Below are 16491 nucleotides of genomic sequence, written 5' to 3'. Positions count from 1 at the left end.
GGGGTGAATTTATCATGGATTGCAACAAAGAAATACAATCAATCAAAGAGCAATTATCATAATTAAAGTCTTTGTAATCCAAAAGAGTGGTCACATCACTAGTTAAAGTTTTGACCTCTCCAAACCCACTTTTATCAATTTTCTCAACAAGATTTTCACCCTCCAAATTATCGGGATGCCTTCTAACTAAAGTTGACTCTTCTTCAGTCCCTTTATCATCAATTTTAATTTTACTAAACAAGGAATCAATAGAAGAAACACCAATCACCTTAAGATCTTCATCACTTTTATGAAAACGATCACTAGAAAACGTTATTTCTAAAAATTCTCTTTTAGCTCTAAGCATAGCGGTTCTTTTTTTACTTTCATCCATAGAAACATTAAAGCTTTCATTGATTCCTCAACCTTAGGCACAAAAATTTTCATCTTTGGATTTTCTACATCATGAGAAATTCTATCAATGCTTCTAGACATATCATCAATCTTATTCAACTTTTCTTCTATCGTATTGTTGAAAACTTTTTGAGAATTTATAATTCTTTAATATTATTCTCAAGATCAGAGGTGTTCCTGTTATTATTATTATTATTATAAGAAGAATTACCATAATTATTAGAGGAATTTCCCAGAAAAGGTCTAGGATTAAAATTACCTCTATAAGCATTGTTATTAAAATTGTTTCGCGGAACAAAATTCACATCTATGGCATCAATATTTTGCTCAATCAAAGTAGACAAAGGCATATCATTAAGATCAATAGGAGCACTTTTATTAGAAACCAACTTCATAAGAGCATCAACTTTTTCACTCAAAGAATTTATTTCCTCAACCAAATTAATTTTCTTACTAGTAGGTGCTCTTTCGGTATGCCATTGTGAATAATTTGCCATAATATTATCAAGAAATTTAGTAGCTTCACCCAAAGTAATTTCCATAAAAGTACCACCCGCGGCGGAATCTAGAAGATTTCTATAAAAAAAATTCAATCCCGCATAAAAAAATTATATGATCATCCAAAGATTTAAACCATGAGTAGGACAATTTCTTAGCATCAATTTCATTCTTTCCCAAGATTCTGCAACATGTTCATGCTCAAGTTGCTTAAAATTCATGATTTGTGTCCTAAGGGAAATAATTTTCGCGGGCAGAAAATACTTAGTAATAAAAGCATCTTTGCGCTTATCCCAAGAATTGATACTATTGCGAGGCAAAGAAGAAAACCAAATTTTGCACGATCTCGCAGAAAATAGGAATAATTTCAACTTCACAATATCATTGTCCACATCTTTTTTCTTTTGCATATCACATAATTCCATGAATGTGTTAAGATGGGACGCGTCATCCTCATTAGGAGTACCGGAAAATTGATCTTTCGTAACAAGATTCAACAAGGCGGCATTAATATCACAAGACCCCGCACTAGTGGCGGGGGAAGCAATCGGAGTGCTAATAAAATCATTATTATTGGTATTGGAAAAGTCACACAACTTGGTATTTTCTTGAGACATGGCAACTATGCAAGTAAGATTGCAAACAAAAACAGATCTGACGACAAAACGACGAACGGAAAAGAGGGCGAATAAAACGGCAAATTTTTGTGAAGTGGGGGAGATGAAAACGAGAGGCAAATGGCAAATAATGTAAATTGCAAGGAGATGAGATTTTTGATTAGGAACCTGATATATGTTGATGATGTCTCCCTGGAAACGGTGCCAGAAATTCCTTTTGATGCGGCTTGAACTACGTCGGTATTTCCCCAAAGAGGAAGGGATGATGCAGCACAACTATGGTAGGTATTTCCCTCAGTGACGAGACCAAGGTTATCGAACCAGTAGGAGAACCACGCAACACTATGTAAACGGTACCTGCACATAAAGAACAAATACTTGCAAGCCGACGCGAAAGAGGGGTTGTCAATCCCTCCCAGGTAAAAAGATAGATAAAATTGTAGTAGATTGGATAAATAGATCTCACGGGAATGCGAGATGAAATAAATAATAAATAATTGCAGCAAGGTATTTTGGGGTTTTTGGATTAATAGATCTGCAAATAAAAGCGAATAAAAATAGATCTCAAAGGCAAATATGATAAAGAAGAGACCCCAGGGCCGTACATTTCACTAGTGGCTTCTCTCGAGAAAAATATCATACAGCGGGTAAATAAATTACTGTTGGGAAATTGATAGAACTTCAAATAATTATGATGATATCCAGGCAATGATCATTATATAGGCATCATGTCCAAGATTAGTAGACCGACTCCTGCCTGCATCTACTACTAATACTCCACACATCGACCGCTATCCAGCATGCATCTAGTGTATTAAGTTCATTGGAGAAACGAAGTAATGAAATAAGAACGATGACATGATGTAGACAAGATCTATTCATGTAGGAATAGACCCCATCTTGTTATCCTTAATAGCAACGATACATACGTGTCAATCCCCCTTCTGTCACTGGGATTGAGCACCGTAAGATCGAACCCATCACAAAGCAGCTCTTCCCATGGCAAGAAAAATCGATCTAGTCGGCCTAACTAAACCAAAGATTCAAAGAAGAAATACGAGGCTATAAGTAATCATGCATATAAGAGATCAAAACTCAAATAACTTTCATGGATAAAATAGATCTGATCATAAACTCAAAGTTCATCGGATCCCAACAAACACACCGCAAAAAGAGTTACATCAAATAGATCTCCAAGAGACCATTGTATTGAGAATCAAAAGAGAGAGAGAGGAAGCCATCTAGCTACTAACTACGGTCCCGTAGGTCTACAATGAACTACTCACGCATCATCGGAGAGGCACCAATGAGGATGATGAACCCCTCCGTGATGGTGTCTAGATTGGATTTGTGGTTTATGGAACTTGCGGCGGCTAGAATTGTGTTTCGTCGACTCCCCTAGGGTTTTTGGATTTTCGGGGTATTTATAGAGCAAAGAGGTGGTGCGGGAGGCAGCCGAGGTGGGCACAACCCACCAGGGCGCGCCCAGGTGGGTTGTGCTCCCCTCGAAGCCCCCCTCTGGTACTTCCTTGGCCCAACTTGTGTCTTCTGGTCCAGAAAAAATCTCCAAAAAGTTTCGCTGCGTTTGGACTCCGTTTGGTATTGATTTTCTGCGAAGTAAAAAACAAGCAAAAAACAACAACTAGCATTGGGCACTATGTCAATAGGTTAGTCCCAAAAATGATATAAAGTTGCTATAAAATGATTGTAAAACATCCAAGAATGATAATATAACATCATAGAATAATAAAAAATTATAGATACGTTAGAGACGTATCACCGTACCACCCTCGAAGATAATGTTCTGCATGAAATCGTTGTCGCCGGCTGTCGGCATTCTATCGAACAGGTTGCGGGCACCGGGGAACATGTCGGCTGGCATCTCCCGCGCGTGTTTCCTCGGCCCACCGGATGATGAGCCACCGACTACAGGTGTGGCGATGAGGTCGATGCGTGCGGGCGCGGGCGTGTAAGGCGCCACCACGCTCACCTCCCGTGAGCATTCCCCGGAGAGTCGGGAGGCTTGCGAGTAGACGTGGAAGCCGGGAATCGGGGGAGTCGCCGACGCACGGGGCGACTCTGGTAGCACCATTCGAGGAAACACAGAAGAGCCAGTGCTGGCTGCGGCCACGGCGGCATTGACGAGCCCGTGCTGGCCAGGGTTTAATCCTAGGTACATCAGCGCCTCCCTCGTTGTCGCCGCGACGCGGGTGTCAGTGTCCTCCTGCTGCGTGGTGGCGGAGATGGCGGCCGCGGTCGCTTCTTCGTCCCTTGCGTGCGCCGCGTGCCTCCGGCCCTTTCTCTTCGTCGACCCCCTGGCCCGCTCCTCGGACGTCAGCTTCTTCTTCGGCTTGGGCGCGGTGGCGGTCTTGCGGGGGGTGCGAGGCTTGCCTTTTCCCAAGGGGGAAGTCGTGATGCCGGACGAGGCGAGGGAGGCGAGGCCAGCGGCGGCATCGAGGTCGTCGTCCATGGCGAGCGGCAGGAGCGCGTGCGGGCAGGAGGGTGCTACGTCTCCAACGTATCTATAATTTTTGATTGTTGCATGCTGTTATAATATCATTATTGGATGTTTTACAATCATTTTATAGCAAATTTATATCATTTTTTGGGACTAACCTATTGACATGGTGCCCAGTGCCAGTTGCTATTTTTTGCTTGTTTTTTACTTCGCAGAATATTAGTACCAAATGGAGTCCAAACGCAGCGAAACTTTTTGGAGATTTTTTTGGACCAGAAGACAACTTGGGAGCCAAGGAACCACCAGAGGGGAGGCCCGTGGGGACCACAACACACCAGGGTGCACTAGGAGGCCCAGGCGTGCCCTGATGGGTTGTGGGGCCCATGGGGGTCTCCTGCACTGCCTCTCAGCTCTATAAATACCCAAATATTCCAGAAACCCTAGGGGAGTCGACGAAACACAATTCTAGCCGCCGCAAGTTCCAGAACCACGAGATCCAATATAGAGCCCTAATCCGGCACTCTGCCGGAGGGGAACACGATCACGGAGGGGTTCATCATCCTCATTGGTGCTCCTCCGATGAGGCGTGAGTAGTTCACCATAGACCCACGGGTCTGTAGGCAGTAGCTAGATGGCTTCTTCTCTCTTTTTGATTCTCAACTCAATGTTCTCCTCATTGTTCTTAGGAGATATATTTGATTAATGACTTTTTGCAGTGTATTTGTTGGGATCCGATGAAGTTTGAGTTTATGATCAGATCTATATCCATGAATATTATTTGAGTCTTGTTTGATCTCTTATATGCATGATTATTTATAGCCTTGTATTTCTTCTCCGAAACTTTGGTTTGGTTTGGCCAACTAGATTGATTTTTCTTGCAACGGGAAGAGGTGCTTTGTGATGGGTTCGATCTTGCAGTGTCCTCACCAGTGATAGAAGGGGTAGCGAGGCACGTACTGATCATTGCTATTAAGGATAAAAAGATGGGGTCGATCCCTACATGAATAGATCTTGTCTACATCATGTCATCGTTTTTATTGCATTACTCCATTTTTTCATGAACTTAATACACTAGTTGCGTGCTGGATAGCGGTCGATGTGTGATTAATAGTAGTAGATGCATGCAGGAGTTGGTGTACTAATCTTGGACGTGATGCCTATATTCATGATCATTGCCTTGGATATCGTCATAATTATTTGCTCTTCTATCAATTTCCAAACAGTAATTTGTTTACCCACCGTATGCTATTTTCTCGAGAGAAGACACTAGTGAAATCTACGGCCCCTGAGTCTATCTTTTATCATATTGTTTTCAGATCTATATTTCCAAAAATCCAAAAATACCTTGTTGCACTTTTTATTTACTTCTTTTATTTTGTGTTCTTGCGAGATCTATTTATCCAATCTTATACAATTTAATCTATGTTTTTACCCTGGAGGGATTGACAACCCCTCTTACGCGTCGGGTTGCAAGTATTTGTTCTTTGTGTGTAGGTACCATTTACATAGTGGTTCTTGGTTCTCCTACTGGATTGATAACCTTGGTTTCATAACTGAGGGAAATACCTACCGCAGATGTACTGCATCATCCCTTCCTCTTTGGGGAAATACCGACGTAGTTTCAAGCCGCATCAAAAGGAATTTATGGCGCTGTTGCGGGGGAGACATAATCAACATCTATCAGGTTCCTAATCACAAATATCATCTCCTTGCAATTTACATTATTTTCCATCTGCCTCTCGTTTTCATCTCCTCCACTTCACAAAAATTTGTCGTTTTATTCGCCTCCTTTTTCGTTCGCCTTTTTCTCATCAAATCCCTTGTTTGCTTGCAATCTTGTTTGCGTAGTCACGATGATTCACAAAAAGTATTATGATATTCCTTACCCCAATATCTTGCTCGACATTGAGAAAAGTACTAAGGAATACATGACTATACAATTTGAGCATAATAAGTTTTTCACCGAAGAGCTTAAAGAACACTCTGTTGTGCTAGATGTTATAACAACACAACTTGATCATGTTAGTAGAGAAGTTTCTATTCTTCAATCTAAGTATGCTCTTACTGAAAATTTACTAGGCCAAATTCAGATGCACAAGCTACACTAGTAAATCAAATGACCGCTAAACCAATTTCTCTAGAAGATAAAAATGATGAAGATCTTAAAATGATTGGTGTTTCTTCTATTGATTCATTGTTTAGTAATATTAATCTTGATGAAAAGAGGACTGAAGAAGAGTCAAATTTATATAGAGGGCGTCCTCATAATTTAGAGGGCGAAAATCTTGTTGAGAAAATTGGTAAATGTGGGTTTGAAGAGGTCAAAACTTTAACTAGTGATGTGCCCACTCTTTTGGATTACAAAGATTTTAATTATGATAGTTGCTCTTTTATTGAATGTATTTCTTTGCTGCAATCCATGATAAATTCACCCCATGCCTATGAACAAAATAAAACTTCTACTAAACATATTGTGGATGTCATGATGAAAGCTTTAGAAGGAAAATTGGAATTAGAGATTTCAATTCCTAGAAAATTATATGATGAATGGGAACCTACAATTAAAGTGAAGATTAAAAATTATGAGTTCTTTGCTTTGTGTGATTTGGGTGCTAGTGTTTCCACGATTCCAAAATCTCTATGTGATGTGCTTGGTCTTACCAATATTGAAGAATGTTCTCTTAATTTGCACTTGGTGGATTCTAGTATTAAAAATCGTTTGGTAAGAATTAATGGTGTTCTTATTCTTGCAAATAGGAACTATGTGCCCATAGATTTTATTGTTCTCGATGTTGATTGCAATCCGTCTCGTCGCATTATACTTGGTAGACCATTTTTAGGAACTATACATGTCGTGATTGATATGAAAGAAGGGAATATCAAATTTCAATTTCCACTAAGAAAAGGTATGGAACACTTCCCTAGAACAAGAATTAAGCGACCATATGAATCAACCATGAGGGCAACCTATGGGCCAAAAACCAAAGATGACAATACTTGAATCTACGCATTATGTCTAGCTAGGGGCATAAAACGATAACGCTTGTTGGGAGGCAACCCAATGAATACAATTTATTTTTGCCTTTTTCTTTATGTTCTTGAGTGTTTGCATAATTATGCTACTGTTATGGTTGTGTTTTTATGTTTAATTAGTGTTTGTGCCAAGTAAGCCTTTGGGATTATGTTGGATGATAGTTGATTTGATCTTGTTGAAAAACAGAAACTTTTACTCCCAGTAGCAGAATTGTTAAAAATCACAAAAGCATGATAAAATTCTGAATTTTTTTACACAAGATTGATATACAAATTGCCTACGTTGTCCTAATTTTTCAGAATTTTTTTAGTTACAGAAGTATGGACAAAGTCCAGATTACTACTGACTGTTCTGTTTTCGACAGATTCTGTTTTCGTTGCACTGTCTGCTTATTTTGATGAATCTATGGATTGTATCGGGGGGGGGGGTATAAGCCATGGTAAAGTTGGAATACAGTAGGTACAATGCAATAACAAAATATGAATGGGTTTTCAACAGTACTTAGAGTGGTGATTTGCTTTATTATACTAACGGATCTCACGAAGGTTTTGTTAAGTTTTATGTGATTGAAGTTTTCAAGTTTTGGGTGAGATCACGTTGGTTCATGAAACAACCAACACGCCTTTATGACTTGGAATAAGGAATTCTACGCACTTTGCATCAAATTTGATTTCCCCAAAAGAGTTATTCATGTTATGATAGAAATATTTCTGTTTCATAGTCGAGACATGCGTTACACGTGCATGCTTAGTAGTGAAGGAATAAGGAGTCAAAAGAGCCTAAGCTTTGGGATGCCCATGGCACCCCAAGTTAATATTCAAGGAGAACCAAGCAACTAAGCTTGGGGATGCCCTGGAAGGCATCCCCTCATTTTACTAACAACCATCGGTAATTTTACTTGGAGCTATATTTTTATTCGTCACATATCATGAGTTTTGCTTGGAGCGTCTTGTATTATATGAGTATTTTCTTGTTTTGCATTTTAGTTTGTTACAATTATCCTTGCTAGACACACCTATTTCGGAGAGCCAAAATTGTGCTATGATATGTTAGAATTGCTCTATGTGCTTCACTTAAATTTTTTTGAGCTATGGAATTGCTCCAGTACTTCACTTATATCTTTTTGAGCATGGTGTGCTTTAATTTTTTTGAAGAAATACTCTCATGATTCACTTAGATTTATTTGAGAGTTAGTAAAAAATTTATAGAAATTCTCTCATGCTTTACTTATAATATTTTGAGAGATGAATTTTTTTATGCTCATGTTCTTCACTTAAATTTGTTTGAGCTTGTCAAAAGCAATTGCAATATGTGAAACTAGTCTCAAAGTGATAGATATCCAAGGGGGGTGATAACCCACAAGTATAGGGGATCACAACAGTTTTTGAGGGTAGAGTATTCAACCCAAATTTATTGATTCGACACAAGGGGAGCCAAAGAATATTCTCAAGTATTAGCAGCTGAGTTGTCAATTCAACCACACCTGAAAGACTTAATATCTGCAGCAAAATATTTAGTAGCAAAGTAGTATGGAAGTAACGGTAACGGTGGCAGAAGTAACAGTAGTTGTTTTGTAACAATTGTAATAGTGGCAACGGCAAAATAACGTAGCAAGGATCAATATGAAACGAACTCGTAGGCAATGGATCAATGATGGATAATTATGTTGGATGGCATTCATCATGCAATAGTTATAACCTAGGGTGACACAGAACTAGCTCCAATTCATCAATATAATGTAGGCATGTATTCCGTATATAGTCATACGTGCTTACGAAAAAGAACTTGCATGACATCTTTTGTCCTACCCTCCCGTGGCAGCGGGGTCCTAATGGAAACTAAGGGATATTAAGGCCTCCTTTTAATAGAGAACCGGACCAAAGCATTAGCACTTAGTGAATACATGAACTCCTCAAACTATAGTAATCACCGGAAAGAATCCCAATTATTGTCACCTTGGGGTATGCGGATCATAACTCGTAATAGGTGTCTACAACTTGCAAGATAGGATCAAGAACATAAATATATTCATGAAAACATAATAGGTTCAGATCTAAAATCATGGCACTCGGGCCCTAGTGACAAGCATTAAGCATAGCAAAACCATAGCAACATCAATCTCAGAACATAGTGGATACTAGGGATCAAACCCTAACAAAACTAACTCGATTATATGATAAATCTCATCCAACCCGTCACCGTCCAGCAAGCCTACGATGGAATTACTCACGCACGGCGGTGAGCATCATGAAATTGGTGACGGAGGATGGTTGATGACGATGATGGTGATGATTTCCCCTCTCCGGAGCCCAAAATGGACTCCAGATCTGCCCTCCCGAGGAAGAACAGGAGGTGGCGGCGGCTCCGTATCATAAAACGTGATGAATCCTTCTCTCTGATTTTGTTCTCCCCGAACGTGAATATATAGAGTTGGAGTTGAGGTCGGTGGAGGTCCAGGGGACCCACAAGGTAGGGGGCGCGCCCCCACCCTTGTGGTCAGCTGGTGGGTCCCCTCTGGTTGATTCTTTCGCCAGTATTTTTTATATATTCCAAAAATATTCTCCGTAAATTTTCAGGTCATTCCGAGAACTTTTATTTCTGCACAAAAATAATACCAAGGCAATTCTGCTGAAAATAGCATCCGTCCGGGTTAGTTCCATTCAAATCATGCAAATTAGAGTCCAAAACAAGGGCAAAAGAGTTTGGGAAAGTAGATATTATGGAGACGTATCAACTCCCCCAAGCTTAACCCATTGCTTGTCCTCAAGCAATTCAGTTGATAAACTGAAAGTGATAAAGAAAAACTTTTAGAAACTCTGTTTGATCTTGTTGTTGCAAATATGTAAAGCCAGCATTCAGGTTTTCAGCAAAGATTTTGAACTAACCATATTCACAATAACATTTAGGTCTCACGTTTACTCATATCAATGGCATAATCAACTAGCGAGCAATAATAATAAATCTCAGATGACAACACTTTTTCAAAACAATCATGATATGATATAACAAAATGGTATCTCGCTAGCCCTTTCTAAGACCGCAAAACATAAATGCAGAGCACCCCTGAAGATCAAGGACTGACTAGACATTGTAATTCATGGTAAAAGAGATCCAGTCATAGTCATACTCGATATCAATTAATAAAAACGCATACAAATGACAGTGGTGTTCTCTAACTGGTGCTTTTTATAAGAGAATGATGACTCAACAATAAAACTAAATAGATAGGCCCTTCGCAGAGGGAAGCAGGGATTTGCAGAGGTGCCAGAGCTCGAGTTTTTAAAACAGAGATGAATAATATTTTGAGTGGTATGATTTCATTATCAACATAACAACCAAGAGATCTCGGTATCTTCCATACTAGATACATTATAGGCGGTTCCCAAACAAAATGGTAAAGTTTTTACTCCCCCTCCACCAACAAGCACATTCCACGGGTGGTCCGAAACAACGGGTACCGTCCAACTAACAACAATCTGCTACCTCTTGAGCACTGCGTTGGTTTTCCCTTGAAGAGGAAAGGGTGATGCAGCAAAGTAGCGTAAGTATTTCCCTCGGTTTTTGAGAACCAAGGTATCAATCCAGTAGGAGGCCACGCACGAGTCCCTCGCACCTACACAAACAAATAAATCCTCGCAACCAACGCAATAAAGGGGTTGTCAATCCCTTCACGGTCACTTACGAGAGTGAGATCTGATAGATATGATAAGATAATATTTTTGGTATTTTTATGATAAAGATGCAAAGTAAAGAAAGCAAAATAAAGACGACGCTAGAAATAACTTGTTGACGGGAGATTAATATGATGGAAAATAGACCCGGGGGCCATAGGTTTCACTAGTGGCTTCTCTCAAGAGCATAAGTATTACGGTGGGTGAACGAATTACTATTGAGCAATTGACAGAATTGAGCATAGTTATGAGAATATCTAGGTATGATCATGTATATAGGCATCACGTCCGAGACAAGTAGACCGACTCCTGCCTGCATCTACTACTATTACCACACACATCGACCGCTATCCAGCATGCATCTAGAAAGTTCATAAGAACAGAGTAACGCTTTAAGCAAAATGACATGATGTAGAGGGATAAACTCATGCAATATGATATAAACCCCATCTTGTTATCCTCAATGGCAAAAATACAATACATGCCTTGCTGCCCTACTGTCACTGGGAAAGGACACCGCAAGATTGAACCCAAAGCTAAGCACTTCTCCCATTGCAAGAAAGTTCAATCTAGTAGGCCAAACCAAACTGATAATTCAAAGATACTTGCAAAGATAACCAATCATACATAAAAGAATTCAGAGAAGATTCAAATATTGTTCATAGATAAACTTGATCATAAACCCACAATTCATCGGTCTCAACAAACACACCGCAAAAGAAGATTACATCGAATAGATCTCCACAAGAGAGGGGGAGAACATTGTATTGAGATCCAAAAAGAGAGAAGAAGCCATCTAGCTAATAACTATGGACTCGAAGGTCTGAGGTAAACTACTCACACATCATCGGAGAGGCTATGGTGTTGATGTAGAAACCCTCCGTGATCGATGCCCCCTCCGGCGGAGCTCCGGAAAAGGCCCCAAGATGGGATCTCACGGGTACAGAAGGTTGCGGCGGTGGAATTAGGTTTTTGGCTCCGTATCTGGTAGTTTGGGGGTACGTAGGTATATATAGGAGGAAGAAGTACGTCGGTGGAGCAACATGGGGCCCACGAGGATGGAGGGCGCGCCCAGGGGGTAGGCGCGCCCCCTACCTCGTGCCTTCCTGGTTGATGTCTTGACGTAGGGTCCATGTCCTCTGGATCACGTTCGTTCCAAAAATCACGTTCCCGAAGGTTTCATTCCGTTTGGACTCCGTTTGATATTCTTTTTCTGCGGAACTCTGAAATAGGCAAAAAACAGCAATTCTGGGCTAGGCCTCCGGTTAATAGGTTAGTCCCAAAAATAATATAAAAGTGTATAATAAAGCCCATTAATGTCCAAAACAGAATATAATATAGCATGGAGCAATAAAAAATTATAGATACGTTGGAGACGTATCAAGCATCCCCAAGCTTAATTCTTGCTCGTCCTCAAGTAGGTAAATGATAAAAACAGAATTTTTGATGTGGAATGCTACTTGGCATAATTTCAATGTAATTCTCTTAATTGTGGTATGAATATTCAGATCCAAAAGATTCAAGACAAAAGTTTAATATTGACATAAAACTAATAATACTTCAAGCATACTAACTAAGCAATTATGTCTTCTCAAAATAACATGGCCAAAGAAAGTTATCCCTACAAAATCATATAGTCTGTCTATGCTCTATCTTCACCACACAAAGTATTTAGGGATTTTATCATTTATGCCATTAGTTGTGTCCCAGTACTCAGTTTTGCCATTAGAAATTACAACCGCTCAAAAATGCCATCGATTAGTGAGATGCTTACTCAAAAATGCCGTTGTTCCGTTAGATGTTTGCTCAAAAACGCCATTAGACATTGTTATTTTCACGTCAAACCCGTTGACCATGTTATATGACAAAAATAAGCCTAGACCCACATTTCAGTTATCTCTATCTCACAATGATAAATGTGGCCCCACTTGTCAGGAGTAAGCAAGCGAATAATTTTATAGGAGAATAAGAACGCTGTAGGGATCAAGTGGGCCCACACTTTATTGTAGTGTGATAGAGGGAGAGCTGGCATGTTGGTCCATAGGTATTTATGTCATTATAACATGGCAAAAGAGATTTGAGATCACAATAATGGTGTCTAGTGGCATTTTTGAGCATGTGTCTAACGAAGCGATGGCATTTTTGAGCAGTTGAAATCCCTAGTGGCAAAACTGAGTAGTGGGACACAACTGGTGGCATAAATGATAAAAACCCAAGTATTTAAATCATGCACAACCCCGATGACAAGCCAAGCAATTGTTTCATACTTTTGATGTTCTCAAACTTTTTCAATCTTCACGCAATACATGAGCGTGAGCCATGGACATAGCACTATATGTGGAATAGAATGGTGGTTTGTGGAGAAGACAAAAAAGGAGAAGATAGTCTCACATCAACTTGGCGTATCAACGGGCTATGGAGATGCCCATTAATAGATATCAATGTGAGTGAGTAGGGATTGCCATGCAACGGATGCACTAGAGCTATAAGTATATGAAAGCTCAACAAAAGAAACTAAGTGGGTGTGCATCCAACTCGCTTGCTCACGAAGACCTAGGGCATTTTGAGGAAGCCCATCATTGGAATATACAAGCCAAGTTCTATAATGAAAATTTCCCACTAGTATATGAAAGTGATATCATAGAAGACTTTCTATCATGAAGATCATGGTGCTACTTTGAAGCACAAGTGTGGTAAAAGGATAGTAACATTGGCCCTTCTCTCTTTTTCTCTCATTTTTTTTATTTGGGCCTTTTCTTCTTTTTTTATGGCCTCTTTTTTTAGTCCGGAGTCTCATCCCAACTTGTGGGGGAATCATAGTCTCCATCATCCTTTCCTCACTTGGGACAATGCTCTAAAAATGATGATCATCACACTTTTATTTACTTACAACTCAACAATTACAACTCAATACTTAGAACAAAATATGACTCTATGTGAATGCCTCCGGCGGTGTACCGGGATATGCAATGAATCAAGAGTGACATGTATGAAAGAATTATGAACGGTGGCTTTGCCACAAATACGATGTCAACTACATGATCATGCGAAGCAATATGACAATGATGGAGCGTGTCATAGTAAACGAAACTGTGGAAAGTTTCATGGCAATATATCTTGGAATGGCTATGGACATGCCATGATAGGTAGGTATGGTGGCTGTTTTGAGGAAGGTATATGGTGGGTGTATGATACCGGCGAAAAGTGGGCGGTATTAGAGAGGCTAGCAATGGTGGAAGGAAGAAAGAAAAGTGCGTATAATCCATGGACTCAACATTAGTTATAAAGAACTCATATACTTATTGCAAAAATCTACAAGTTATCAAAGCAAAGTATTACGCGCATGCTCCTAGGGGGATAGATTGGTAGAAAAAGACCATCGCTCGTCCCCGACCGCCACTCATAAGGAAGACAATCAATAAATAAATCATGCTCCGACTTCATCACATAACGGTTCACCATACGTGCATGCTACGGGAATCATGAACTTTAACACAAGTATTTCTCAAATTCACAACTACTCAACTATCATGACTCTAATATCATCATCTCCATATCTCAAAACAATTATCAAGCATCTAACTTCTCATAGTATTCAACACACTCATAAGAATTTTTTTACTAATCTTGAATGCCTATCATATTAGGATTAATTTCCCAATTTAAGCAAATTACCATGCTGTTTAAGACTCTCAAAATAATATAAGTGAAGCATGAGAGAATAATAGTTTCTATAAAACAAGACCACCGCCGTGCTCTAAAAGATATAAGTGAAGCACTACAACAAAAACTATATAACTCAAAAGATATAAGTGAAGCACATAGAGTATTCTAACAATTTCCGAATCATGTGTGTGTCTCTCAAGCAAGGATGATTGTGGCAAACAAAAAAACAAAGACTCAAATAATACAAGACGCTCCAAGCAAAACACATATCATGTGGTGAATAAAAATATAGCTCCAAGTAAAGTTACCGATGGAAGTAGACGAAAGAGGGGATGCCTTCCGGGGCATCCCCAAGCTTTGGATTTTAGGTGTCCTTAGATTATCTTGGGGTGCCATGGGAATCCCCAAGCTTAGGCTCTTGCCACTCCTTGTTCCATAATCCATCAGATCTTTTACCCAAAACTTGAAAACTTCACAACACAAAACTTAACAGAAAATCTCGTGAGCTCCGTTAGCGAAAGAAAACAAAACACCACTTCAAGGTACTGTAATGAACTCATTATTTATTTATATTGGTGTTAAACCTACTGTATTCCAACTTCTCTATGGTTTATAAAATATTTTACTAGCCATAGATTCATGAAAATAAGCAAACAACACAAGAAAAACAGAATCTGTCAAAAACAGAAACAGTCTGTAGTAATCTGTCACTAACGCAAACTTCTGGAACTCCAAAAATTCAGCCAAAATAGGAAGACCTATAAAATTTGTTTATTTATCATCAGCAATTGGAATCAATATTTTATCACGTTCGGATGATTTTTAACAATTATTTTCGTGAACAGAAAGTTTCTGGAATTTTCAGCAAGATCAAATAACTATCATCCAAGAAGATCCTATAGGTTTAACTTGGCACAAACAATAATTAAAACATAAAAACAAATATAACCATAGGATATCAAATATTTATTCCTAAACATAAGCAAAAAGCAAAAAACTAAAAAAGTAAAATTGGGTTGCCTCCCAACAAGCGCTATCGTTTAACGCCCCTAGCTAGGCGTAAGAGCAAGAATAGATCTAGGTATTGCCATCTTTGGTAGGCAATTCTTCAATGAGACATCTATCATCCTTAGGAGTTTCTTTATTTTTATTAATTATCAAACTTCTAGGCACATAACCGAAAAATTCATTTGTAGCAAATGGTTCCTTAATGATAGCAAAAAGATTGGGATGAATACTTATAGATTTGAGATCCGCAGTTTCCTTACTAGAGGATGCACCCTTATTTTTAGGAACATACATAAACTTGGCAATTTTAGTTGGAGGACTTGAAGTATTCTTTACGGAAGAAAAAGTGGTTCCCAAGTTGGTAATGATACCCTCAAGTTTATCGATTCTAGTGGAATCCTGATTTATTCTTTCATTAACTATGTGTTCCTTCTCCTTAATATTTTTCAAAGTGACTCCTACTCTAGATCCATACTGGGTAATTTGGTTGTGGATCTTTTTATCCAAATTTTCAATTAACTCTACGGTAGCAACTTTATTTTCAATAATTTCTAGTCTTTGCATTACATGCTCCAAAGTTAACATAGTTCCATTAACCAAAAGAGGTGGTGAGCGAAATAAATCTATCATAGCATTATAAGAATCAAAAGTATGGCTGCCCAAGAAATTCCCTCCGGTAATGGTATCAAGGATATATCTGTACCAAGGAGTAGCGCCTACATAAAAATTGCGGAGAAGAACAGAAGTAGATTGCTTCCTGGTAGATCTATTTTGAGCATTGCAAATTCTATACCAAGCGTCTTTTAGATTTTCTCCCTCCCTTTGCTTAAAATTAAGAACTTCATTCTCGGGAGACAACGGAGAAGATAGGGGACTATCCATAACGATAAGCAAGCGAAAAAGAGGCAAACAAAAAAGAGAGGGCGAATAAAACGGCAAGGGTGAAGTGGGGGGAGAGGAAAACGAGAGGCAAATGGCAAATAATGTAATGCAGGAGATAAGGGTTTGTGATGGGTACTTGGTATGTTGACTTTTGCGTAGACTCCCCGGCAATGTCGCAAGAAATCCTTCTTGCTACCTCTTGAGCACTGCGTTGGTTTTCCCTTGAAGAGGAAAGGGTGATGCAGCAAAGTAGCGTAAGTATTT

This window comes from Aegilops tauschii, chromosome 5, assembly GCF_002575655.3.
Source record: "Aegilops tauschii subsp. strangulata cultivar AL8/78 chromosome 5, Aet v6.0, whole genome shotgun sequence".
Taxonomy (NCBI): domain Eukaryota; kingdom Viridiplantae; phylum Streptophyta; class Magnoliopsida; order Poales; family Poaceae; genus Aegilops; species Aegilops tauschii.
Note: the sequence above shows the minus strand (reverse complement) of the source record.